The 26,915-nt window shown below is 40.5% G+C and overlaps 1 long non-coding RNA gene across 1 annotated transcript in view; it reads left to right on the plus strand.

The window, feature by feature from the left end:
- The first annotated feature begins 2,650 nt into the window (after positions 1-2,650).
- Positions 2,651-26,915, plus strand: part of LOC140196754 (uncharacterized) — a 74,244-nt gene continuing 49,979 nt past the window's right edge. Inside the window, exon 1 of the long non-coding RNA XR_011885806.1 lies at positions 2,651-2,808. This is a non-coding gene — a long non-coding RNA (uncharacterized lncRNA). The remainder of the gene's footprint in view (positions 2,809-26,915) is intronic.

Raw genomic sequence — 26,915 nt, forward strand, 5'->3', positions numbered from 1 at the left:
ATGTATTTAAATGAGATACAGAACAAATTAGAGCACTACCAATACCTCTACAATACTATAAAACTGTGTGTTCGTTTCTAATAGTTATCGCTGGAGGAATTCGTCTGCTGTGTTCTTATGATTGACTGTAGTGAGCAAAATCAGTGCAGGCACCTAGTGCAGATAATGGACTGCATTCATACAATACCTTAGATGATTACATTCTCTAAATCTTCATTTTCATTGTAACATTCAAGATGATTGTCGACACCGATGTAATTCCTAACTTGTTGAAGTAGTGAAATCGTTTCATTTCACTCCCAGCCATTTCTGACATCTCCAAGCCTGGATGCTTGAAACTGTGGTAAGCAAAGCAGTTCTGAATTGCCTTGCTGCTTATTTCTCGCCAGCTATCAGTGACAAATATCACTGCTTTTTGATCATAAATGCACACAACTGATGGCATTTAAAAACTGATCGCTCTAAGCGTGATGTAGTGTCTAATGGTCACGCAAGTGCCTGTGACTGAAGCTAGTTAGAAACTGTTCCACAAAAGTCTACTGCCCCAGTTACGTTACATAGTGTCACAAATAAATGAAGGGAATCCATCTATTTTCTTGATTTAGTTTTTGTTCTTTAAGAGCTGTCCCAAATAAGCAGCTGCCTTGATAGTTCAATTAACTGGAATCCACTGTATTTTTTGTGCATCTGTATGTTTGGTTGGCATCCGTCTGACTTGAAGGACAATGGGCAGTGATGGTCTTCATCACAAGCCTGGGCAGAAGGTATGGAGATCCTGAGATGCCCAGTCATTAAGTTCCCCCTCTCAGTCTCACCAGTGTAGTCCTAAGGAAAGCTAATCTAGTAATACATTTGGCACCAGCTTGGCTGCAGGAGCTGCTAGAAGGATGTTCAATGACATCCAGCCACCTTTTGGGGCTCCAGATTTGCTGTCTGGGTTTACTCCCGTAGCCTTCATCTCTCTCAAGGCTGCCTACAAGGCAGTGGGCTATTTACTCATAGCTGGAGATCTGGTTCACGAGCGCCAGGGCATGTCCACACACCAGTGGGCCTGCGTGCTACATGTGCAGGGGCCAGACCTTCTCCCTACCCGCTATAGTTCAGCCTGAGTCCAAAAGGAGTTAATTTTCCGTGTATCGCCTGTGAGGAGGCACTACATGAGGCTTGCTGTTGGAGAGGCTATGTACTAGCAGGGAGAGACTCACACAATCAGCTCTCCTTTTCACAAGACTGCTAACCAGCGATGGATGCAGAAAGTGAGAAAGACAGCCACTACCCACTATACTACCACACAGACACATCTCAACAAACACTTTGACTGTATGTTTACTACTATCTTATAGCTGCTATCTGCCCTCTGAAAGTTAGAGCGCAGTTTGCCAGAAATATTGATCAAACTCTTTTCTCCTCAAATGCTTCCTGACCCCGTGAGGTCCTCCAGTAGTTCGTTCTTTTACTCAGCAGTCAAGCATGGGCTGCAGTAGCAAACAATATGCACATCACAAAATTAACAGTTATTTTATCATTTTCAACAAGAGACGACTTATCATTCATATTCAATAACATTATCATCACCAAGTGCCCCATCATCACCACTGGCCAAATTCTCACTTGGACCATGTGGCTACAAAAGCAGGAACCCAGGAAGTGTACAGTGAGTGACTCAGCTTTTGGTCACACAGTACAGGACCATCATCTTCAAATCAGGAATGTGAGGGAATTCCCTCCACTTGCTTGAATAAGTTCAGCTCCAACAACACTCCGGAAAATTGCTAGCATTCACTTGACTGGGAACCTATTCACTTGCCATTCCCAGTGCACTATGATTTTAGTGTGTAAAATTTTCAAAATGCCCCTCAGTTATTCACTTAATCTTTTCCAACAACCAAGGCAAAAGGCACAAAGGAATGGCATCACATGCAGGTACTCGTCAAAAACAAATTGATTGTTGTCTCTTACTAGCTCTTCCTTCAGTTAGTCCTGACGAAGGGTCTTGGCCCAAAACGTCGACTATACCTCTTCCTAGAGATGCTGCCTGGCCTGCTGCGTTCACCAGCAATTTTGATGTGTGTTGATTGTTGTAGGAAGTCTTACTCCATTTGTAAATGGCTTTGGTGAAACTATATCCAGTGTTTACCTTTGATATCCTTATTTAGCATTCTTTTGAGTTGAGAAGAATTACTTTAATAATGTATATTTTTGAGAAGATTTAATAAGATCCTTGTCAGGGTTGAGATTATTTCCCATAGTTATGGAGTCAAGAACCAAGAGGTATTGTCTCAGCATAATTAGTGGTCCATTTATAATATGTAGGAGCCTCATGTCAACTCTACCAAATACTGTAACCAAGAAGGAGTTCATAATTTAATGTCAGTTGGATGCGGGGACAAATGCACAAATCGCGCAGATCAATGTTTGCTATTCTGGCAATAGACAAGTTCCATTTATTCGGAGGTTGCCTGTATTTTCATCTGCATTTCTGCATCGTGTACATGCCAATGTGAAACAAGGATTTCCTGTGGAGACGTCACTCGAGATGCTGGTTTATAACTTGTTTACATATAAGCAACATGCATACGCAGAAGAGTACCTAATCACACCAGTTTACCGGCAAGAGAAACAAATTCTCTCCTCCCTGGTCTATTCTGGAGAAAGTACTTTGCAGTGATCCTCACAATGAATGTTACAGTTTATGATCTCCTCAAAGCCTTGCTATCATGACAGTTTCACTCTTCCCACCAGCGTTTTGGCAATCTCAAGACACAGGGGTATAAAGAGGAGAAGGAAAAGAGGATGTACAGCTGAAAGGTTGGTGAAGTGAGAATATTTGTTTCTGTTGTCTTACTCATATCAGGATATAAATTGGGTTCCTAAAGGATTCATTTTAAACCAAAAAAATGCTACGATCAATAACTGTGGGTAGCCTTTAATGAAACAACTGAACAGGCAAAGGTGCAACACTTTGCTTAGGAGATGTATATTCAAACATGACTGAAGGCCACAAAATAACATTAAAACCAAAGCTCGGTAAAGGGTTTGCTTTTAAACCAGATATAGAAAAGCTTAAAGCTTTCAAGCCACAAACAAGATTAAGATTTTTACATGACATATTAGCCCCAAGGAAGACGCTATGAACAAGATCAAAGAATTCCAAGCTGTACACTAATTCCTTTGCAAGTATATATGCATGCACAACAGAGAGATGGTCAATAAATCTCTGAGAAATTAAATGGCAAAAAAATAAATAAGGGAGGATGCAGGATTTATTAAATGAACTTTGAAGTTAAAGGGATCATGAAATGTGACAGTAAGAGACATGAGAAAATGTTTGTTTAGGTATTCTCAAGTACTTCTATTTACAGGAAGTATTTTGTGGGACTTAAAGGAATTTTATATTAATAGTCAGAATGTGGAATTTCAGTTGCTGAAGCAAGTTGTGAAAAGAAGAGGGAAGCTTGTTCACCCATGTTACTTTTAGCTAATAATATCTATCAGTTAGTCTGAATTATAAAGAAGGCAGGAGTTTCCAAGATTCTTAAAATATAAGTGAGATTTATATCATGTTCCTGGTGTGACACTCATGTAGAACCATGGTCAAAAATAACTATAAAACATCAGCAAGTAAGCTGAAACCTCTGAGTATACAATCAAGATGTTAGGAAAAATTTACGGAAACACGTAGAGTAGATATGCAGCTGTCAGCTGGTTGGTCAGATCAGATCTAGCAATATGCATACCATGGATCATATGTGTGCTCTTTGTTTAATTAATCATAATGATATTCAAAGAAAATGTTTTAAAATCTTTCTATCGCTAAATTTGAATGGGCTGTGGATATTTTTAAATCAAAGTCTGATCTTCTTTTAATAAGTGTGCCCAAGAACTTGGATCATGAACTCGTGAAGATCCAAGACCAAAAGTTCCATCCATGGAGAGTACTGTCTTGGCCCCTGTCTAATTGATTAGGTGATAGACAACAGCGAGGACTATAGGTTAGTGAGTGCACAACTTATTTCCTTCTGAGAAGGACTGGAAGTTTGTTTTGTATGAATCCATATCAATTCTCTCAGGTGGTACCTCAGAAATCATACTAACCTTTTGAGGAACAGTTAGTTGTACAGATGGAACAACCTGCTATCCCCTTTGAACACACCAACGTACAGCTGTGATGCAACTATGGCTTTTGAGCCAGCATGACGGAAGACTGAAGAATCATAAGAGATTGTAGTTGCAGCAATAGACATCCACGTCATAGTAAAAATTAAACTCTCCCATTGTGGCCTAAAGATTTAATCACTGTAGGTGATCTCTTGTGGTGATGTCTTTCCTCACGGGGGGAGAGGGGGTGGTGGTTTCTCTGCTTGACAGGTGAAACTTGTGTCTGTGAAACAATCTTGGGTTCTGGCACCTCCTCTGTGTTAGTTTTCACATAATAAGTCCCAAGGCTACCTAGCCCTATGTTACTCACATTGTTAATCAGGTTTTTCATCAACAGCATGCAGATTTGTGCTCTTTTTGAAACTGCAACTTGACACTTATCTCTTTCTCTTCCCTGTGCTCTCAGTTTGCTTTCGTCTGCCCAGCATGCTCTTTGAATGTGTTTTACTATTGTAGCCCCCCTGGCCAGCCTCAGGGTTGCTCGGCTCGCTGTCGTCTAGGGAGACAGCCCTCGGCCCCGTCAAACTGGGTAATCAGTTTGTGTGGATGCTGTGTGATGTACCCCACGCCGCCCAAATAACAGACAATACACCAGATACGATTAAATGATTTACAGTTTATAGATATTACTGGGACTATATAATTAATAGAGAATAAAATATAAAAGGAAAATAAAAGGTGCCACATTTATCAAAGTTCAATCTCTTCGTGCACAAACAGTTGGAGCTCAGGACCCTTCTTCTTCATCCTGCGACCCCTCAGACCACCTCGACCGGCCACCTGGGACCAACAACGGTGGTTGACTAGACACTCCACTTGAGTCCATCTCCATCTCCTCTCCTCACCGAACGCCCTACTCGGGGTCCGACCCTGTTAGTGGACTCACAGCACCTGGTCCATCCTCTGTCTCTCTCTCCCGCCTTCTACCCAAAAACTCCGCGAATACAATATCTTCAGACACACCAAAAGCATAACAACTATCCCAATTGGTTCGTAACACCTTTCTTATCAGTAACGTGATCCAAACAAAACTGCTAGTGGGAGGACTTTCCCAGCAGTTAACATAACAAAGAAGCCCTTTCAATTATAACATAACAAAGATCCATTTTAATTATACTACACAGTGACACAAAAAAAAGAAACCCCCTTACACTATGTTGCATTTTCTGTAAGCTTTACCTTTAAATCTGCATTGTATTGGTGTATATAGCCCCTGCCACAACAGTAGCACAATTTGTTTAGCCAGGCTGGTTTCTGTTTAGACGTTGCAATTTTGCTCAAGCTCACTTTAATTCCTGACTGCAACTCAATTGTGTCTTTGTCTGCTGTTTCCATTGAAGCAGCAATTTCAAAGCTCTTTTGAATGTGAATTATGCTTCAGTTAAGAGCTGTTTTTGAGTGTATTCTTAAAAGATTCCATAAGTTAAATGTTCTCTCAATGCACCATTAAGCCCATCACTGAACACACAGTGCTCAGACAATTTCTTCAGTTCAGGCATATAAACTGAAATGGACACCTCTTCCGTTTGATTCCACTTATGAAACCCAAAGTGTTCTGCAATCAACAATGGTTTCAATGCTAAATGTTCCTGCATTACTTTCATGATATCAGCAAAGCTCGTTCCGGCTGGTTTGGTTGGAGCAGTTAAACTTCTAAGCAAATTGTACGCTTCCCCACCTATTACACTCAACAAAACTGGCACTCGTTTTTCATTGGCTATTCCATTTGCTGCAAAATACTGCTCGATTTGTACAGTATAGATATTCCTGTTACTTGCTCTGCAATCAAACACATTTATCTTTCTGATGTAGCCAGCCATTTCTGCTTTTTAAAATTTCTTATTATATCACCAGGTACTCACTGTTTATGAACCTATGAATTTCATCCGTGCTCTGCCTTTTATTTTAACTTGAGTGTCTCGCTGTGCGATCAACGAAAAATAACATGCTGTCCTTCTTTAAACTTAAATATCTCTCTCTTCTCCCATATGAAGAAAGAACATGCTGCACTTCAACATGTAGGAAGTCATTTTGGGTTTGTTTTAAAACTTTCTTATTGCCACTATTACGTTTTATAACTCCAAAACATAAAACTAATCAAAAGAAAAACACAAACACGAGGAATTCTGCAGATGCTGGAAATTCAAGCAACACACATCAAAGTTGTTGGTGAACGCAGCAGGCCAGGCAGCATCTCTAGGAAGAGGTACAGTCGACATTTCAGGCCGAGACCCTTCGTCAGGACTAACTGAAGGAAGAGTTAGTAAGAGATTTGAAAGCGGGAGGGGGAGGGGGAGATCCAAAATGATAGGAGAAGACAGGAGGGGGAGGGATGGAGCCAAGAGCTGGATAGGTGATTGGCAAAGGGGATATGAGAGGATCATGGGACAGGAGGCCCAGGGAGAAAGAAAAGTGGGGGTGGGGGAAACCCAGAGGATGGGCAAGGGGTATAGTCAGAGGGACAGAGGGAGAAAAAGGAGAGTGAGAGAAAGAATGTGTGTATACAAATAAATAACGGGTGGGGTATGAGAGGGAGGTGGGGCATTAGTGGAAGTTAGAGAAAGCAAGGTCTCCCAGTGGCCACACATTTTAATTCCACATCCCATTCCCATTCTGATTTGTCTATCTATGGCCTCCTCTACTGTAAAGATGAAGTCACACTCAGGTTGGAGGAACAACACCTTATATTCCGTCTGGGTAGCCTCCAACCTGGTGGCATGAACATTGACTTCTCTAACTTCCGCTAATGCCCCACCTCCCCCTCGTACCCCATCCATTATTTATTTATATACACACATTCTTTCTCTCTCTCTCTCCTTTTTCTCCCTCTGTCCCTCTGACTATACCCCTTGCCCATCCTCTGGGTTTCCCCCACCCCCACTTTTCTTTCTCCCTGGGCCTCCTGTCCCATGATCCTCTCATATCCCCTTTGCCAATCACCCGTCCAGCTCCTGGCTCCATCCCTCCCCCTCCTGTCTTCTCCTATCATTTTGGATCTCCCCCTCCCCCTCCCATTTTTAAATTTCTTACTAGCTCTTCCTTCAGTTAGTCCTGACAAAGGGTCTCGGCCTGGAACGTCAACAATACCTCTTCCTAGAGATGCTGCCTGGCCTGCTGCGTACACCAGCAACTTTGATGTGTGTTGCTTAAAAGAAAAACACAGAGACCGGGATAAAAGTATCCACTTCATTTTAACTTTTAGTGAGGCGTGTGCTTATGACATGGTGGCATGATGACGTATGTCATTCACATACTTTTACATATAACCCATAATGAATTACATAAACAATAGAGAATGCTAATCAAACAGTATATTTACAATAATACCCAAATATTACTGAAATATTAAATACACAGCAGTTTCCATCTCCACCTATTGAGTTCCTCCAGCAGTTTGTTTTTGACAGCTCCTGCCCTTGGATGATAAACCTCTGAGCTTGTAATGCAGCACGGTGATGCAGGGTGGTTTTGCCTACGCTGTTGTGCAAGTCATGGTACTATTAGACACAATGTCAACCTTGGGCTCCAAACCTTTCAAGCACTTTCATGCTTAAATGCTGGGACTCCAAAATCTTCCTAAATCTATGGGTGAAGAGACTCCTCCACATAGTTTATAGGTCTTGTCACAGGAATCAGAATGTCCCAACTATTTAATTGCTCATGTCCTACCTCTCGAAGCCACCTTCCCCTCACTACTGAATGTTCTGGTGAGAAACTTGTCTGCTTCCGTGCCCTTCAATGAACTAGCACCTCCTGAGCTATTATCTGCTGTCAGGCCCGTAAGAGACTTATCTTGGTATCTCAATATCTCTAGAGCCTACTTCTGAGCAAACCTTTAACTTAAGCAAAGAATGGTGTTGCAGTTGGTGGCTCTTAGCATAGAATCGAGCAGATGCACAGAATCATAGTCCTGTTATGACTCATGTTAAAGGAGGCCAAAAGGTGGCCAATTTTTAAATTTTGAAATATTTGTTCAATCCTCTATTGAAAGGTAAAAGGAGGATTAGAATGAGGACTCTGACTGGAATCTTCTGTGAGTTCATTCCAACTCTATCAACAGCAAGGGAGTTAGGACAAGCAGGTATACTCTTATAGGTTGTTCCTGCTGCTGCCAAATATGAAGCAAATTCTCCTACAAGACTGAGTGAAACACTGTCAATAGGAGCAGCTCTATGCCATTTGGCCCTTCGAGTCAAATTTGGCTCTGCATTTCATCCTGGCTGATCCATTTCCCTCTCAGCCCCAGTCTCCTGCCTTCTCCCCATATCCCTTCATGCCCTGACTAATCAAGAACCTATCAACCTCTACCTTAAATATACCCAATGACTTGGCCTCCACAGCTGCCTGTAGCAAGCAATTGCATGATATTGGACTGTCTGTTGATTTGTAGATAAAATCAACAGCTGTAAAATGAAATCATCGTAAAGAAAAAGAGAACAAAGTTGGTATTCTGCCTTCAGTTTAATCACATGGCACTAATTAATTTTAGGACCTGTTCAACTTAACCTCTATTCTGAAATTTGAATCTTGTGAGTCTGATCATAAATATCTTAATATAAGTGCACTCACCACAATATAAAAAAAAACTAAATTTTCACTGAAGGTCACATTTGTCAAAAATTATTGCTCATAATTCCTAATATTTGTCTATATATTTATGCCAATTATTTCAAATAACGCTGCTGTAAACCACCACAGGAAGTTGTCCCGGCTCTAAATGCACTCATGCCCCAAGCGGAAAGGTCTAGCTGAAATAAACAAACTCATGTTATTGTGAGCATGAGCCTTTTAACAATAGGACCCAGACAAAGGAGGGGGTCCAACTTCTGCTGGTTTCTGTGAGTAAACATTACTACATCTCCAAAGTTTGAACATTAAAATGAAATAAGACAGTTTTATCTTTAATCGAGAATGTGAGTGAGAATGTAATACAATATCACTGGGCAACTAGTGAAACAATCTGAGCTCAAAATTTGGATGAAATAAATCAGTTCAACTGAAAATAATTGAGGTAAGGAAAACCTGCAGATACTGGTATTCAGAATCCAAAACAGAAAATGTGAATAAGTGCTTATCAACCTCAGTGGGGAAAGAAAAAAAGAGTTGATATCTCAGGTCAACGGCACTTCATCAGAACTGGAACAGAGAAGATAAAAGTTTCAGAGACAGGAAGGAATGTTTGTGATAGTGCTTGACCAAAAATTGTCGATAGAATTAACTTTTAAAAATTGTGATTACGGAGAAAAGGGAAGGAAATTGAAACAGAGAGATGTGGCTATGTCTGTGGACAGAAATAAATAGACTGCTTACCTGAAATCATAAATTCAAGTCTAAGTTTCATAGGCTTTAATATATGCAGAGAGAAAATGGGTTGTGTTCTCAATGGAGCAAGTAGGTCAAAGACAGATAAGTCAGACTAAGAGTACGCAGAAAACGAAAGTGGTAAGCAACTGAAGCTCATGGTCACTCTTACAGACCGAACTATTAATGGTAAGACTCTTGGCAGTGTGGAGGATCAGGGAGATCTTGGGGTCCATGTCCATAGGACACGCAAAGCTGCTGCACAGATTGACAGTGTTGTTAAGAAGGCATATGGTGAGTTGGCATTCATCAACCGTGGGACTGAGTTCAAGAGCCGTGAGGTAATGTTACAGCTACATATGACCTTATTTAGACCCCACTTGGAGTACTGTGTTCAGATCTGGTCACTCCATTACAGGAAGGATGTGGATACTCTAGAAAGAGTGCAGAGGAAAGGTATAAGGATGTTTCCTGATTGAAGAGCATGCCTTATGAGAATAGGTTGAGTGAACTTGACCGTCTCTCCTTGGAGCGATGGAGGATGAGAGGTGACCTGATAGAGGTGTATAAGATGAGGAGATGTATTGATCGTGTGGACAACCAGAGGCTTTTTCCTGAGGCTGAAATGGCTAACACGAGGGGACATAGTTTTAAGGTGCTTGGGGGTAGGTACAAGGGGGATGTCAGAGATAAGTTTTTACCCACAGAGTGGTGAGTGTGTGGAATGCACTGCCAGCGAAAATGGTGCAGGTGGATATGATAGGGTATTTTAAGAGACTCTTAGATAGGTACATGAGCTTAGAAAAACAGAGGGCTATGCAGTAGGGAAATTCTAGGCCTTCTATGTAGACTTTGGAAGGGAGAACACATCTACAGCTGTGAAGATCCCTGCTGCACCTGATGACCCTGTGATCTCTGTCTCAGAGGCCGATGTTAGACTGTCTTTAAAGAGAGTGAACCCTCACAAGGCAGAAGGTCTCAAAGGAGTATCTGGTAAGGCTCTGAAAACCTGTGCCAAACAACTAACAGGAGTATTCAAGGAGATCTTCAACCTCTCACTGCTAAGGGCAGAAGTTTCCACTTGCTTTAAAAAGGCAACAGTTATACCAGTGCCAAAGAAGAATAACATGGGCTGCCTTAACGACTATCACCTGGTAGCACTCACATCGACACTGATGAAATGCTTTGAGAGGTTGGTTATGACTAGATTGAACTCCTGCCTCAGCAAGGACCTGGACCCACTGCAATTTGTCCATCATCACAATAGGTCAATGGCAGATGCAATCTCCCATGGCTCTTCACACGGCTTTAGACCACCTAGACAACACAAACACCTACATCAGGATGCTGTTCATCGAATATAGTTCAGCATTTAATATCATCATTCCCACAATCCTAATTAAGAAGTTGCAGAACTTGGGCCTCTGTACCTCCCTCTGTAATTGGATCCTCGACTTCCTAACCAGAAGACCACAATCTGTGCGCATTGGTGATAACATATCCTCTTCGCTGACAATCAACACTGGCACACCTCAGGGGTGTGTGCTTAGCCCACTGCTCTACTCTCTGTATACACATGACTGTGTGTCTAGGCATAGCTCAAACACCATCTACAAATTTGCTGACGACACAACCATTGTTGGTAGAATCTCAGGTGGTGAAAAGAAGGTGTACAGGAAGGAGATATGCCAACTAGTGGAATGGTGCCACAGCAACAACCTAGCACTCAACTTCAGTAAGACGCAAGAGCTTATTGTGGACTTCAGGAAGGGTAAGATGAAGGAACACATACCAATCCTCATAGAGGGATCAGAAGTGGAGAGAGTGAGCAGTTTCAAGTTCCTGGGTGTTAAGATCTCTGAGAATCTAACCTGGTCCCAACATACTGATGTAGTCATAAAGAAGGCAAGACAGCAGTTACACTTTATTAGGAGTTTGAAGCGATTTGGCATGTCAACAAATACACTCAAAAACTTCTATAGTTGTACTGTGGAGAGCATTCTGACAGGCTGCATCACTGTCTGGTATGGTGGGGCTACTGCACAGGACTGAAAGAAGCTGCAGGAAGTTGTAAATCTAGTCAACTTGGGCACTAGCCTACAAAGTACCCAGGACATCTTTAGGAAGCGGTGTCTCAGAAAGGCAGCATTCATTAGTAAGGACCTCCAGCACCCAGGGCATGACCTTTTCTCACTGTTACCATCAGGTAGGAGGTACAGAAGCCTGAAGGCACACACTCAGCGATTCAGGAACAGCTTCTTCCCCTCTGCCATCTGATTCCTAAATGGACTTTGAAGCTTTGGACACTACCTCACTTTTTTAATATACAGTATTTCTGTTTATGCACATTTTTTAATAATCTATTCAATATGTGTAATTGATTTACTTGTTTATTTAATATGTTTTATTTTATTTTTTTTTCTCTCTGCTAGATTATGTATTGCATTGAACTGCTGCTGCTAAGTTAACAAATTTCATGTCACATGCCGGTGATAATAAACCTGATTCTGATTCTGAGTTTCTAGACTAGGTTACACGGTCGGCACAACATTGTGGGCCAAGGGGCCTGTAATGTGCTGCAGATTTCTATGTTTCTATGTAACTAAGGTTTTCTGTGAAATGGCTACCAAGTCTGCATTTGTTTTTTTTTCCTAAAATATGGAAGCCTGCATCACAAGCACACATTACTATTTGTTAAATTGGAAGAAATTAAAGAGAATTGCTGCTTCATCTGGGACAAGCGTCTGAGTCCCAAGCTCGTTTGAAGGGAAAAAGCAAAAGGGTAGGTGTTGCATCTGCAAGGGAAAGTGAGAAGGGGAATAGTTGGTGGAGATGAAACAGTTGTCCTGGAAATCACTTTTCTGTGGTTGAGAGGCCTGTTGACCATGGTAGATGGAAGCACACAGTCAATAGAAAATGAAAACATCCTAAAAGCAAAGATTTTGAATTCCTCATAATAACAGGATTGGAATAGACCTTTTTCCAGCAAACAGTTACTTGGTACGTGGGAGGCCTTCAAAGTGTAAAAATTGAGAGTACAGAATTTGTGTGTTTCTCTTTGAGTAAAAGGCGAGGTTAACAGTGATAGATACGTGGGTTATAACCAAAGAGAAAAATGGCTGGAATCACTTAGCATTTTAATGCAAGTGTGATTATTAGGTGTGTCAAAAATCAAACTTAAAAAAATTATTGAAAACAGTGAAAAGAAAGCTGCCAATATTTACAAAACGATATCTACTGCAAAACACAATAATAGCTCCATACTTATTTCTTGCCCAGTGTGAACTCCTGGCAGCCCAATCTCTCTCTCCTATCGAGAGCAATGAGCCCAGTTTATTAGGCACCAGGACATAGCATATTTAATTACCCACAAAGTTAACTTGAATTAGAATATGATGCACCCCACAATGTAGTAACGATCATATTACAAAATAAACAGAAGTATCTACCTTAAATACAGTATATAAACAACACATCCCCATTACTAAAGAAGTGGAACATTCCGCTGTGTATGGAAGGAAGGGCACCAGAAATCCAACCCCAGCACATCAGTTCGGTTTCGGACCCACTATGAGAATACACTGGGGACGACATTGAAGTACGTTCACTCAGCACAATGACAAGGCAATGTTTGTGTGGGTGTGTGAATACGCGTGTGTAAAGAGTGCATTTACCAAATGCTCTCCAACACAAACAGGTTTAGAGAACCTTAGTTTTAGAGGGATATTGAATCCCTAGAAATATTACCAGCATTTCTATGCAAAAGCAGTCACGTTTGGGATTTTCTTTTTTTTTGTAGTTTATTTTTTATTGAGTTTCATCATCAAATATTTCCATAGGATGTATTTCAGATACTGTATATATATATATCATATAATCATATTTGTCACAAATCTCCACATAATATTTATCTGAAGTATACTCTTACAGAAAGAAGAGGAAAGAAATTTAAAAACACATCCAAAGTTTATAGCTGCTCTTTGCTGGTGGTTTCCTGATGGCATTCCAAAACTGGACTCCTTATGGTGTTCTTATGTGATCTCAAATTTCAAAGTAAATTTATTCCAGTAAGATGGCAGTGCATATACATGCAGCAGCCTCACAGGGGCCAACCGAAGGTGCTTTACTTCCTTGTTAAATGTATTTTATACATAGTAAGATGATTCTTTACTCCAATATCTACCTGTATAGCAGGTCCATCACATCAGTGAGCTGCTCGTTGTTCGGAGTAGGCAGCCAGGGTGTCGTAAGAGCCACTGACGGTTCAGAGAAGGCAAGTCGGCCCATCAGGCTGGGGATGTCCAATTGCGCCAGGGGATTTGAGCAGGGCCATCGGGCGGAGGGATTCAAGTCACGCCATCGGGCCTGGGGATTTGAGCTGGTCCATTGGGCCACAGGAGAATCCGGAATGAGTGCAGAAGAGCTGACTTGGGTGGAGACCATACTGTTGCGAGCTACTTGGACGCACCGGAGTTGTCTTATATGCTTCTCTTGCAATCGTAAGACTCTGTTGGACATTGATTGCCGCAGATCTGCTTCCCTTGTTTGGTGACAGACAGGTAGCGAGGCTGCAGTGTTGCCTCAGTTGTAGCTAGAACTAGGCCTCAGCCCACAAGCCTGCGTTGTAGCGTGGCGCCTGGGCTCGGGGGGGGGGGTGGTGGCCGGTGGCCTCTTGACTGCTGGGAAACAAAGTTGTGGGACTTGTCACTCAGGAACTTGTCTAAAAATTTGTTTTCTTACGTGACTATGTTCTTTTTTTGCCTTTCTCATTACCTTGAATGCATGTGTATGTTTTTGCACCTTGGCCCCAGAGTAACATTGTCTCATTCGGCTGTATCCATGAATGGTTTGAATGACGATAAAACTTGATTTGATTATCACAGTACATATATGTCACCATATACCACCCTGAGATCCATTTTCTTGCAGGCATTCACATCAGAACAAAGAAATAGAATAGAATTCATGAAAAACTACACATAAAGACTGAGAAAAAAAAACCAAAAGAAGACAAACTGTGCAAATACAAAAGAAAACAAATAATAATAAATAGAAAACTAATACTGAGAACATGAGGGAATCCATGGATTTTGTGGTGTTTCAGGCTTTTTTATTGAACTGAACATTGTTTATTGATTTTATATACAAGTTTTAATACTTTTGATTGATTCTTCATGTAAGAGTCACGCTGAAACAGTCAAAGTTGTTTACAAATTTTACAGACTGCAAAGCAAGAAGGTATGGATCGTCCAATTGTCAAGTGATTTATCCCCAGCTGTCTTATGAGTGACGGTTGTTCTGTTTCTAAGTTCCTACTCTTCATTACTTTTACTGGATCTATTTCTTACTTTTAAGCATCCATCAAAGATTTTGAAAGCCAGCATTTGTTAAAAGCCTATTACAGTCAGAAATATACCGAGAAAGCAAATACATGGCCTCAAGTAATGCATCAATGGATATTCAAGGTGACTGGCAGTTGTGTAGCTAATTGCAGTTTCTACAATAAACAGAATGACATGCCTGCAGCAATTGTCTTATACTGTCTTTACAGATACTGCATCTGCAGAGGCCTTAGCTACAAACAGCAGCCTGACAATTATAATCAATGCTATAAGAATGCAATGTTACCTTTCGGCATCAAAATAAATTGCTCTATAATTAGAAATGCAATATTTTCTTCATTCCCTGCTGCATTAAAGATGAAGAAGCAGAAATGCTGTGGTTTTATTTTTAATTTGCAGAAACTGCTTGCAGCAGTGAATTCTTGAGGTTGCAAGCACATCAAATATAGAAGCAGCCTGGTAGTTATAAAAAACATTCTAGTACCTTTGAGAGAAGTGAAGCTCTGGTTGTTCTGCTTTACATGTGGCGCCAGTTCTATACTAACTTCTTGGCGCTTAATCCTCTCAGTCACATGGGGGCAATAAATATACCGGAGTTGCCCACATCCTGAGAACAAGTATATTCAAACGATGATGTACATCACAATTTGCTTTACCAACCCTTCCTGCACGCACTAATCCACAAGTGATAACAATCAACCCGCAAAAAATTATCCCTTTTGTTTTCACTCCACATCATTTACGTTACATGGTGTTTATAAATGTGAGCACAATGTTTTTCTGTACACACAGTCTTGATTTTAATCTTGGTCCCAATGTGACTGAAGGAAAAGAAAGGTTAAAAGGGCAGCTGGAAGGACATTCATGTGTCCCTTACAGTTGTTTTTCTGCCCACTCATAACTTTTCATCCACATTTTTTGGGACAAAGTTCAAGGTGCATTTATTACCAAAGTATATACACATTATACAACACTGAGATCTGAAACATTGCGGAATATTGGTAGCCGGGGTTGGCTATTTGGAAGTTTGGTTGATTGCTGAGCTTGGTAAAATGCTTGCAGACATTTCGGCTCCAATCGATAAGCCATCATCAGTGCACAGTTGAGGGTGCTGTCTCCTGAGAATGCCGGCTTAAATACTCCTCTGGGGTCCAAATGGATATTGATTAAATGTCATGATCCGGTTGGCTGGTTCAAAACACTGTGAACAGTTTAGCCATAGAAGTTAGTCAATTAGAATCTTGTACTGGCCTATTTCCAACACCTCCCTCCCCTTTCTCAAGCTCACTGTCTCCATCTCTGGAGACAGCTTAACTACTGATGCCTATTGTAAACCCACAGACTCTCACAACTACTTGGACTATACCGCTTCCCACCCTGTTACTTGTAAAAATGCCATCCCCTTCTCCCAATTCCTCCGTCTCCATTGCATCTGCTCTCAGGATGAGGCTTTTCATTCTATTACATAGAAGATGTCCTCCTTTTTCAAAGAAAGGGTTTCCATTCCTCTACTATTAACACTGCCCTCAACTGCATCTCGACCATTTCAGGCACATCTGCTCCTCCCCACCACCCAACCAGGGATGGTGTTCCTCTTGTCCTCACCTACCACCCCACCAGCCTCCACATCCAGTACATAATTCTCTGGAACTTCCGCCATTTCCAACGGGATCCCATCACCAAGCACATCTTTCCCTAACCCCCCTCCCCCCACTTTCTTTTCTCAGCAGCTATTGTTCCCTACACAATTCCCTTGTCCATTCGTCCCTCCCCACTGATCTCCCTCGTGGCTCTTATCCTTGCAAGCAGAACAAGTGCTATACCTGCCCCTACACCTCATCCCTCACTATCATTCAGAGCCCCAATCAGTCCTTCCAGGTGAGGCAACACTTCACCTGTGAGTCTGTTGGGTCATACACTGTGTCCAGTGTTCCTGGTATGACCTCCTGTATATCAGTGAGACCCTGACGTAAATTGGGAGACCACTTCGCTGAACACCTATAGTCCATCTGCCAGAAGAAGCGGGGTATCCAAGTGGTCACCCATTTTAATTCCACTTTCCATTCCCATAACAATATGTTTATCCATGGCCTCCTCTACTGTCATGATGAGGCCACACTAAGGTTGGAGGAACACCTTATATTCTTTCTGAGTGGCCTCCAACCTGATGATATGAACATCGATTTCTCGAACTTCCGATAATGCCCCCCCTACCCTTCACCATTCCCTATTCCCTCTCTCACCTTATCTCCTTGACTGCCCATTGCCTCCCTCTGGAGCTCCTCTCCCTTTTTTCTTTCTTCCATGGCCTTCTGTCCTCTCCTATCAGACTCGCCCTTATACAGCCATGTATCTCTTTCACCAATCAACTTCCCATTCTTTACCTCCCACTCTCAATTTCACCTATCACCTTGTGTTTCCCCCCTCCCAAACCTTTTAAATCTACCCCTCATCTTTTTTTCTTCAGTCCTGCCAAAGAGTCTTGGCTCAAAACGTCTACTCTACTTTTTTCCATAGATGCTGGCTGGCCTGCTGACTTCCTCCAGCATTTTGTGTTGAAGCTTTGCGATTCATCTCCTTACAGGTAACCACAAAGCAAGAACCCCAAAAGAACCCATTTAAAAAGATCCAACAAACACCCAATGTGCAGGAAAAAAAAACGTATCATATAAACAATAACAGTAAGCAAACAGCATTCAGAATGAAAGTGAGTTTATAGTCTTGAAGCCGGCAGCAGCCAGATCAGGCCCATAACCTCAGCCTTAGAGCAGCAAGGATCAGAGCAAACTTCGCAGATTAGCCACAAGGGATACAAGTTGTGAACATGGTAGGATCTTCATTAATATTGAAATGATTAGAGTCCAATGATATCGGTCGGATCCAATAGATAATTTAACCTCGATGTTTGCGAAATGTACACTGTCTCCATGGTGACCCTCTTCAGGAAAATTGGACCAGAGCTAAGACCTGCATCCTGCAGTGAATAGATTTCAGGTGAACACCACAGGCCATTTCAGGAGGCAACGTTACTGATGGTGTTAAAGCTGATGACAATTTATATCTTTTTAACTCTGATATTCAGAAGCATGACATAATTATTAAGATTGCTTTATCTAATTTAAATAAGTCTAATAATTTTCTTAACAATAAATAGATTAAAACAAAACTGAAACATTAAGTAATAATTGAAATTAAAAGAATAGAAGTAAAACATCAATAATTTAACTTCTTTCACCTCCTGGTCTCCAGGGAATTCTAGAAGGAAGTTTGAAAGATCCGCCATTGAATGAGATGACGGCTGACCTCCATCAAGGCTCTGTTTGCCAGCTGTTGCACTATGTCTTATGATACTCCTATTCATTAGTTCAGGAAGAGCTACTTAATTTCTGAATGGTCTGGCCCATGAGCTCAGTTGGAGATGCCAGTTCACCTGTTCCACTGCTGCAAAATAGCTGAAGCAAATGCCCAAGGTCTCCCACCATATATTTCTGGTACCATATGAATGTTTATACCATTATTCCAAAAGTAATTATATGTCCAGTTATCAAAATTGATAGACTGAAGCATTTCACATATGCTTAAAGGTACAGTCTACATGGTAGTGTTAGTTGAAATTACACGATTTATATCTACTACTCAAGGTACATGATAGGGGTTTCTAATTTCATTGGAACCTGTTGATTAGATTACCACTTTGTCATTCATACAAAGATCATTTTGATTACTTCTTGGGAACTATTGTTTGTTCCTTTCGAAAGTTAAAACTATAAAAAGCCTCAATGTTGTAATCGTTGAGGACCCCCATCACCGAGGGCATGTCCTCTTCTCATTGCTACCATCAGGAAGGAAGTACAGAGGCCTGAAGGCACACACTCAACAATTCAGGAATAGTTTCTTCCCCTCTGCCATCCGATTTCTGAATGGACATCGGATCCATGAACACTAACTCACAACTATTTTTATTCCTATTTTTTGCACTCCTTATTTAATGTAACTATTTTATATATTTTATTAATTTATTTACTCTAATTCAGTTTTTTCTCTGTTATTAAATATTGCATTGTTCTGCTGCCGCAAAGTTAACGAATTTCACGACATATGCCGGTGATATTAAACCTGATTCTGATTAATGTAAAAACTCATGAAAGACATGCTTGGTCTGTAGATAAGGAACAATATGCTCTTAAGCAGTGCACTCAGAATTGAGTGCATATGATTGATTTCAGTGGAAGCTATACTGTTAAGTTTTAAAATAATTTCATTGTACCTCAGCACAAATTCATTTGTTTGATATACCTTATAAATCAGATGTAAAATCATTGGGGAAAACTCCTTTCAGATGAGGTCATCAATGTGTTTCTATTCTTTGTCATAATTTGCTAAAATGCATGTATTAGCTTTGTTGTGAGATATGTTAGCCAGACACAACCAGTAAGAAAGTGACAACCCTTTCCTTCCTCCATACATTATAAAAACTGCTGGAAGAGCATTAGAAAAACTTTGATGGAGGACCCAAATCGAATTTTGAGAAATAGAGCTGTGATTGGTGTTCCCAGGGGCATAAAAGGCATTATGTTCACCAAAGATCATACCAGGTAAGCAGCTTTCCTAAGGCTTATTTCACCTCTTAGATTTGTACAGTGGAAATGAGAGTATCTGGGGAAACAATACAGGAGAGCATGTAAACTCCATATAGGCAATATCAGAGTCAGACTGGAGCCATAGAATTATACAGCACAGAAAGGAGCTCTTTCGACCACCATATCTATACTGACTATTTTTGTCCATATTAGGTACATATCATGCTATGGCCTACTTATTGAAAGTACCTTTTTAAAAATCTTTTAAAAGTAGTGATTATATCCAGCTGCCCCATCCCCTCTGGCAGCAAGTTCTGTATCATCAACACTTTCCCCTCAAATCCCTTTAAAATTCCTTCCTCTTACCTTAAACCTATGCTCTTTTGTTTTTGATGCTTTTGCTATGAGCAAAGGATTCTGAATATCTACAGTATCTACACTCAGTGGCTACATTATTAGGTACCTCCTCTACTTAATAAAGTGGCCACTGGGTGTATGTTCAAGGCCTTCACTGCTGTAGCCCATCCACTTCAAGGTTCAATGTGTTGTGCATTCAGCAATGCTCTTCGGCACGCCACTGTTGTAATGTGTGGTTGTTTGAGTTACTGTTAGCTTCCTGTCAGCTTGAGCCAGTCTGGCCATTATCCTTATTGCCCTTCTAAATAAAAGAACCATATTAGATATCCTCTAGTCCCTTGGCCTTTTACCTGTGGCTAATGAAATCTTGGTCAGTGCTCCAGCTACCTCCTCATTTGCCTCTCAGCGCAAATTGGAATAGACTCCTCAAACCCTGACTCTTATATGCCGCATGACACCTAACATCTCCTCCTTCTTCGTAATGGCCCACTCTAGATTATCCTTTGTTGAGCTCACTATCTCTACATACTTCATGGTAAATACAGATGAGAACCCTCTGTTAGGACTTTGCTCACATTACCTGCCTCTGCACATAAGATGACCTATTTTTTTATTCACCGGCTTTCCCTTGCTATACCATTGTGTTGCCTTAGAACTGATTTACACATTAGTTAGACTTGGCGATAATTTCCATTATCCAGAAAAAACAAACTGTTAGACCATTAATAGGTTTGGCGAGTAATAGTCTGCTTCTTTTGACTCTGAATCCTGCGGCACATTCATTGATACCATGTTGGTAAGCTGAATCCACATTCCTGTCTGCATGTGAGGTCAGACCTCAGTCATATTATGAAACTGAGAAGCCTGGTTATTGATACTGCCACCCTTGCTGTTCCTCCCAATGCCTTCTAATTAGAACATATAATTCAACATGCAATTTCCTCTACGCAAGTATTAGGACAACAAAATAATTGTTACTCTGGATCTGATGGAGCACAAAAAAGACACAAAAGATAAAGACTCTAAAAATACACAAAACACAAAATACTACAAAAATATAAAACATAAAGCATTAAAAATACAAGTTATGTTACTCTTTATATTGAATCAAAGTTAATTTTTAAATGTTCTCATCTTTACAATAAGTAGCATTGCAATTCTGCACAGCTTCCAATAAAGCTTTTCGTCAATGCTTGTCAAAGGAAGCACTTCCAGAATGGAATCATTGCACCAGCATTCTGTGCAACTCATTACTTTTTCTCCCAGTTATGAAAGATCATATAATACTATTTTTCAAATTGATAGAGAAGTGTGCTAATACTAAAACCCTGCCACTGAACTCAGTTCACCTTGAGTAACAGTTCTATATAGATTATCCTGCTAAAGGTTAGATCATAACATGAATTTACAAGTAGACAGCCAGAGCAGTGTGCTTAATGGGAAATGGGGAAATAGCAAGATAGCTGGGGAGAAATTCAATATTTGCAGAAACATATAATCCTGGTAAATTCAATGTGTGACGAGAATACACATAGATTAAGATGTTAGCTGTCCTGTGCTGGCACCAGTGGGATCAACAGTTGGTCTGCCACCTGTCTTCATGAGAGAGAGATAAGGAAAACAATGGAGTAGCATTTGGAGATGTTAATGAAGGGACAGGAGAGTTTAATGGAAGGAGAGCTGTCAAGATCGGCTCCCCCTTTGAACCCTGAACTGTTTGAAGTGATGGACAGGCGATACCCCAGCAGGGGGATAAAAAGGGACAGGTTCGCTAAGGCAAGACACACACGACACCCCGAGGTAACGAGACCCTGGAAGCGGTGCATCTCCCACAAGTCGGTGGGAAGTTTTGGAAGGTTGATCGCGGGACCAAGCCATAGACGCACAGGGTGGAAAGGCACGATCGGCGGGAACCTGGTGTGTGTGTCCGCCCTTGCCTGGGTGCCAGGTTCACCGCAGAGAAACGATCGTATCTGGAAATGGAGGGGTCACGGTCGGTGACCTCAGAAGACAAAGGGCTCAAAGGGCTCGCCCGAAAGCTGACTGCGAAGAATATCGAAGGTCTGTGTGGAAGCCATTTGAATATTCATTCGTTTTGCTCTCTCTCTCTCCTTCCCCCCACTGTCCATCTCCCATGGCAGTGATTACTGCGAACTGAACTGAATTCAATTGAACTGAACTTTGCGTCACTTTGAAACTGGTCATTTACCCCTAGACGACGATAGAGCTTGATTGATCCTGTTATCCTAATTCTGTGTACATGTGTGTTTATCATTGCTGAACTGTTGCATTTATTATCCTTTTGATTAGAGTACTGTGTTGCTTGTTTCTTTAATAAAACTTTCTTAGTTCTAGTAATCCAGACTCCAACTGAGTGATCCATTTCTGCTGGTTTGGCAACCCAGTTACAGGATACGTAACAAATGCCAAGAGCTTATTAGCATTTTAAACCCTGTTTCCCACCGGGCAGGTCATCAGATGTGCAGACAAGCAGACTGCAGGACTAAAGTGCCAGCTGAAGGGGATTACTCTTGTTGACCCCTGTCAATGCCATGAAATTAGAAATTAATGGACAGGAGGGTTGGAGATCAGTAATCTGAAGGTACAAAGGTAAGGCTGAGGCTAGCCAGCAGATTATGGAACAGGTTCAGAAACTAAAAGCAGCATGTGAGTGTGCAGCAAGGCCTCTTCAACAAGAGACAACCTCACCAGGTCTGATTTAGGGCTTCAGTTTATTGATTTCCTATTTGAACACAGGGTGTCTGTGGTATTACTTCCTGTCTGCATAACCAAGCAACATTGGGCCTCTGCATCTAGGCATCAGTTTGCTGTTCCTCATCTACAGCTTCTACCTGCAAAATGTCTTTAATTTCACTACACTCACCTGATAGCCTCAGTATTTAAGAATCAGTCGACGTGCATTACCCTCTACATAAGGGGTGGTTTCTTAAGGTCGTTATAGCTGAGGGAGCTATATCTGGGGGGAGCTCCCACTTAAATGCTCCCAATGGCGTACGTCTCAAATAGACTCTGACAAACAAGTCCAGCTCATGGCCTTCACATGTGGCTTAGCTACTAAGCCCAGCAGAATTGTTTCTACTGACAAGAGAAGGGGCAAATGCAGGTTACTGGTGCCTTAAAATCAGTCGCTTCAGGCAGATGGGGCTCATCAGCCATGTTTGGCAGCTCACCTAGGAGAAGGAAAATTCTGATCTCAGACCTCCGCTGTCCTGCGGCTATACCCACTCATGGGAAAGGCTTAAGGAATAAACCCCAAAATCCAGAATTGGAGTCCCTAAGGCATTGAGTTCAATGCTGACTGGCAACTCCTGCGACACTGCTGGTACCAAACTGTATCGGTCTCCGCCGTTCCTTTGGGTTCATCAGATGCATGGAGAAGGGAGCTTGCTACATGGGCAACAGCTTGTTCTCCGTATTATACAGCCCAGGCTTGGGTATCTAGACAGCTAGGATGCAATATCATGGCCAGCTCGGATCGACGGAGGCCAACAACAAACAACATGAGGGGTGGGGCAAGAACATGTTAAACAGGTAGACAGTAGTAACACGAAACATCTAATGAAGTATTCAAGACTAACAGGCATTAACAGTTAAGCACTAGGGCTACACATTCCTTTTGATTGAACATCATTTAGTCAAGGCATGGATCTATGTATTACTAAATATTCACTAAAATTATTTCAAAATACAGATTACTTATTCCAAAACAGAGTTGTTGGAAGAACTCAACCAGTCAAGCAAAAAAAGAAACCAGTTATGTTTTCAGGTCGTTGAATAAATGCTGAAAGGAGGACAGAAAGGAAAATGTGAGTGGTGGTGGGAATTGATGCAATTGCATTTTTTACTTATCTAGGAATCACTTTTAGATTTAAATGTATGCTTTGAATATAAATGGAACATTGAACACTTCTATTAGCTCTTTCATGTATTCTGCTATAATCTTTTGGATTACTATCAAAATTGAATTATAAAATAGGTTGTGGCCATGTACACAATGTTCAACTTGATCAATAAACATGTTAGTTAACCACAGGAGTCACTACCATTTCTCAAAGTTTGCGTGAAATTAAGTATTTCATATTGATACGTCTGATGATTAATGCAATGCAGTATACAATTTAAAAATATGTATCAGGGTAATCCCAGAAATTCGTAGATCTATTACTTTACACCTTCTAACTCTTTTTCTGTAGGGAATGACTACAAAGCATAATTATGCTGCTAACTAAGATGGCAGTAATTGGTAATGTGGATTGTTTGATAAATTTTATTGCTTCTATTAGGTGCTTTAAAGAGTCACTGTATATGATTTTAGAACAATAAAGAAGTTCAGATTGTGATGTGGGAATGGCAAAATAATTAATGTAGTTTAATAACAATTCAAAGTTTTCACTGCCAATGAAGTATTTTCTAGAATGCCATCTTTTTTTTTGTAGTTTCAGAAATGCGGTAGGGAATTTATACACACCAAGCTTCCATATTTGCTATTGTGGTGATTTTTATTGAAGGATATCTATGGGCTGTTAAACCTGAGAGAACTCTTTTGCTTTTCCTCTTGTGACTGTTTCAGAGACATGTTTCATTGAGGTGTTTACTTTGTATGTTTTTGTCATAAATTCATGATTTTTTTTATCTTAAAATAATGTTTGATTAAAAATTTTGTGCTTTTTATGTAAGGTTTTATTTAATGTGGAGTGTAATGGGTCACATGACCAGAGTTTAATAAGAGCATGACTATGGCATTATGGGTCAGAACCAACATAGAAGCAGAGAGAGACATATGGCCCTAAAATAGCCTTATTCTGCATGTGGTCCAAGAGGTGCACATGGTAATTGTTTTTATTTGTTTAATATTGTGTATAATGTTGTTGATGTGCCTTTACATGGACAGTGTGATATGTTTTTAGTGATTTTATTTGATTTCAGCACACTTCTGTTGTGCTGATATGTTTTGGGGCCTGTTTATCAGCAGACACTAGCTTGAGAGACTTTAAAAGACTGAGGGATGTATGTTTCAAACCTTTTGTGCCTTTTATTTTCACATAGTTTTCACGGTGTCTGCTGAAGAAAGAGAGATAAAAATAATTCTTCAAGGACATCTGTATGATGTGTGGCCATTATTTCATTGGACCAGTGTAGTTACACCTCTGAGAAATATCATGAGACCTTTGACCCTTTGTGAGTGAGAATGTCTCACTTTGACATCCCAACTAAAAGACAGCACCTCCTTTGAGTGTTGCAATTACCTTTGGACTGGGAGATGAGTGTGGTGGTGTTCTTTAACCCACAACCTAACTCAGAGATAGGAGATATACCACAGAGTCACATCAGTTATCTATCTAATGGAAAAGAACTACTAATGGAGTGCATGCTGCTGATTTGAGATCTGAACAATCTTTATTCATACAGTAGGTCATCTAATTTATTTATACTGTAGTTGGTTTAATGGACCAAAGTTCAGTCTTGTGTTGAATTTTAAGCAGATTGAGAGAAGAGCCATTTAGTCAAATAGTCTTGAAGCAAGCGACATCAAACTATCTGTCATGAAACTATGCTGTTGGTTATTTATTGGAGTCAAACTGTAATAAGGTATTTAGTTAACTGAGTGAAGTGACAGTATGATAAGCCTAGCTGAACTAGACCAACTTTATTAACACCTGCAATAAAAAAGCAAATGATCTATTTTATATTTTCATCTTCATACTCCTGAATAAGACACTCTAAACCTTATCTATAATATGTTATGCTTAAATTAGAATCCTTACAATTTCCTTTAATATTCATTGTAGTTATTTTTGTATTTTTACTCAACCCAATCTACAATATTTTTAGGTGTAACTTTATTTGATTCCCTTTAAGTCTCAGTTTTGTTTAAATTAAACAAAATTGTATGAAGCAAAATAGAAAATACACTGTAATAAATTATCAAAGTTACCTCACACGCCTACGTTAGAAAACGACAATGAGAAATTATTGCCACATGGTTACCCTTCCAGCTCCAGCTTTCACTACAACTGTTTTTGGTGCTTTAATAGAACTATGTAAACAGTCTGGTGTTCACCATTGGGAGCACAATCAAAACAAAGACTAAACAGTATAACGAGAAGATGTTTCAGCATTTTCTCAGGGTGCACTAACTGACAATAAAAGGAGGAGCCTGCTCCATTGACTCCACAAGAGCAAATAAATTGTCTCAGCGGATTCTTTTCCAAGTTGGCGGTTTTGTAGAGGAGTGAGGAGAAATGATGAATTGATGGTAAAAGAAAATGTCAATGCAGTTTTGGGTGCTCCATAATAAGAAACCATACTTCTCAGATCCAACTAACTTATTGTAAAAACTCTTAATAAATTGCTTTCAAATCATAATTCTGAGGCCTAACTAAACATTACATCTGTACACGTCAAATTTTGCAACTGAGATAAATGACTGGTTAAACTTTCTGGAGGCACTGTTTAAGAGATTGTCAGAGTAAAGATATAACTGCCATTGTTTATAGCATTCCCACACAACTTTAGAAATAACATTGAGTGTAGGAGTTGGGACATGATGTTGCAGTTGTATAAGTAATTGCTGAGGCCACACTTGAAACGTTCTGTACAGTTTTAGTCAGCCTATCGTAGGAAAGAAGCAGTTAACTGGAAAGATTGCAGAAAAGATTTATGAGGATGTTGCCAGGTCTGGAGTGAAAGGTTGGCTAGGCATGGTCTTTATTCCACGCAACCTAGGAAAATGAAAGGCAAGCTTATAGAAATGTTTAAAATAATGAGAGGCACATCTGAGGTGGATGGTAATGGTCATTTATCCAGGGTACAGGAGAACAAAAGTAGGACCATAGATTTAGGGTGAAAGGGGAAATATTTAAAAAGGACTTATATCGCAACTTTTTCACACCAAGTTCTCATGTATATTGTCACTCTTGTGAACCAGTGATTTCATGTAAACCTATTAGGTTCTTCCTCACCATAAATACCTTTGACTTATAAGACCATAAGATATAGGAGCAGAATTAGGCTAATTGGCCCATCGTCTAATCCTGCTATTTCATCATGCTATTTGATCCATTTTTCCCTCTCAGTCCAAATCTCCTGCCTTCTCCCCGTATCCCTTCATGCCCTGTCCGATCAAAAATCTATCAGCCTTTGCCTTAAGTATATT

The sequence above is a fragment of the Mobula birostris genome, chromosome 1 (genome assembly GCF_030028105.1).
Source record: "Mobula birostris isolate sMobBir1 chromosome 1, sMobBir1.hap1, whole genome shotgun sequence".
NCBI lineage: Eukaryota > Metazoa > Chordata > Chondrichthyes > Myliobatiformes > Myliobatidae > Mobula > Mobula birostris.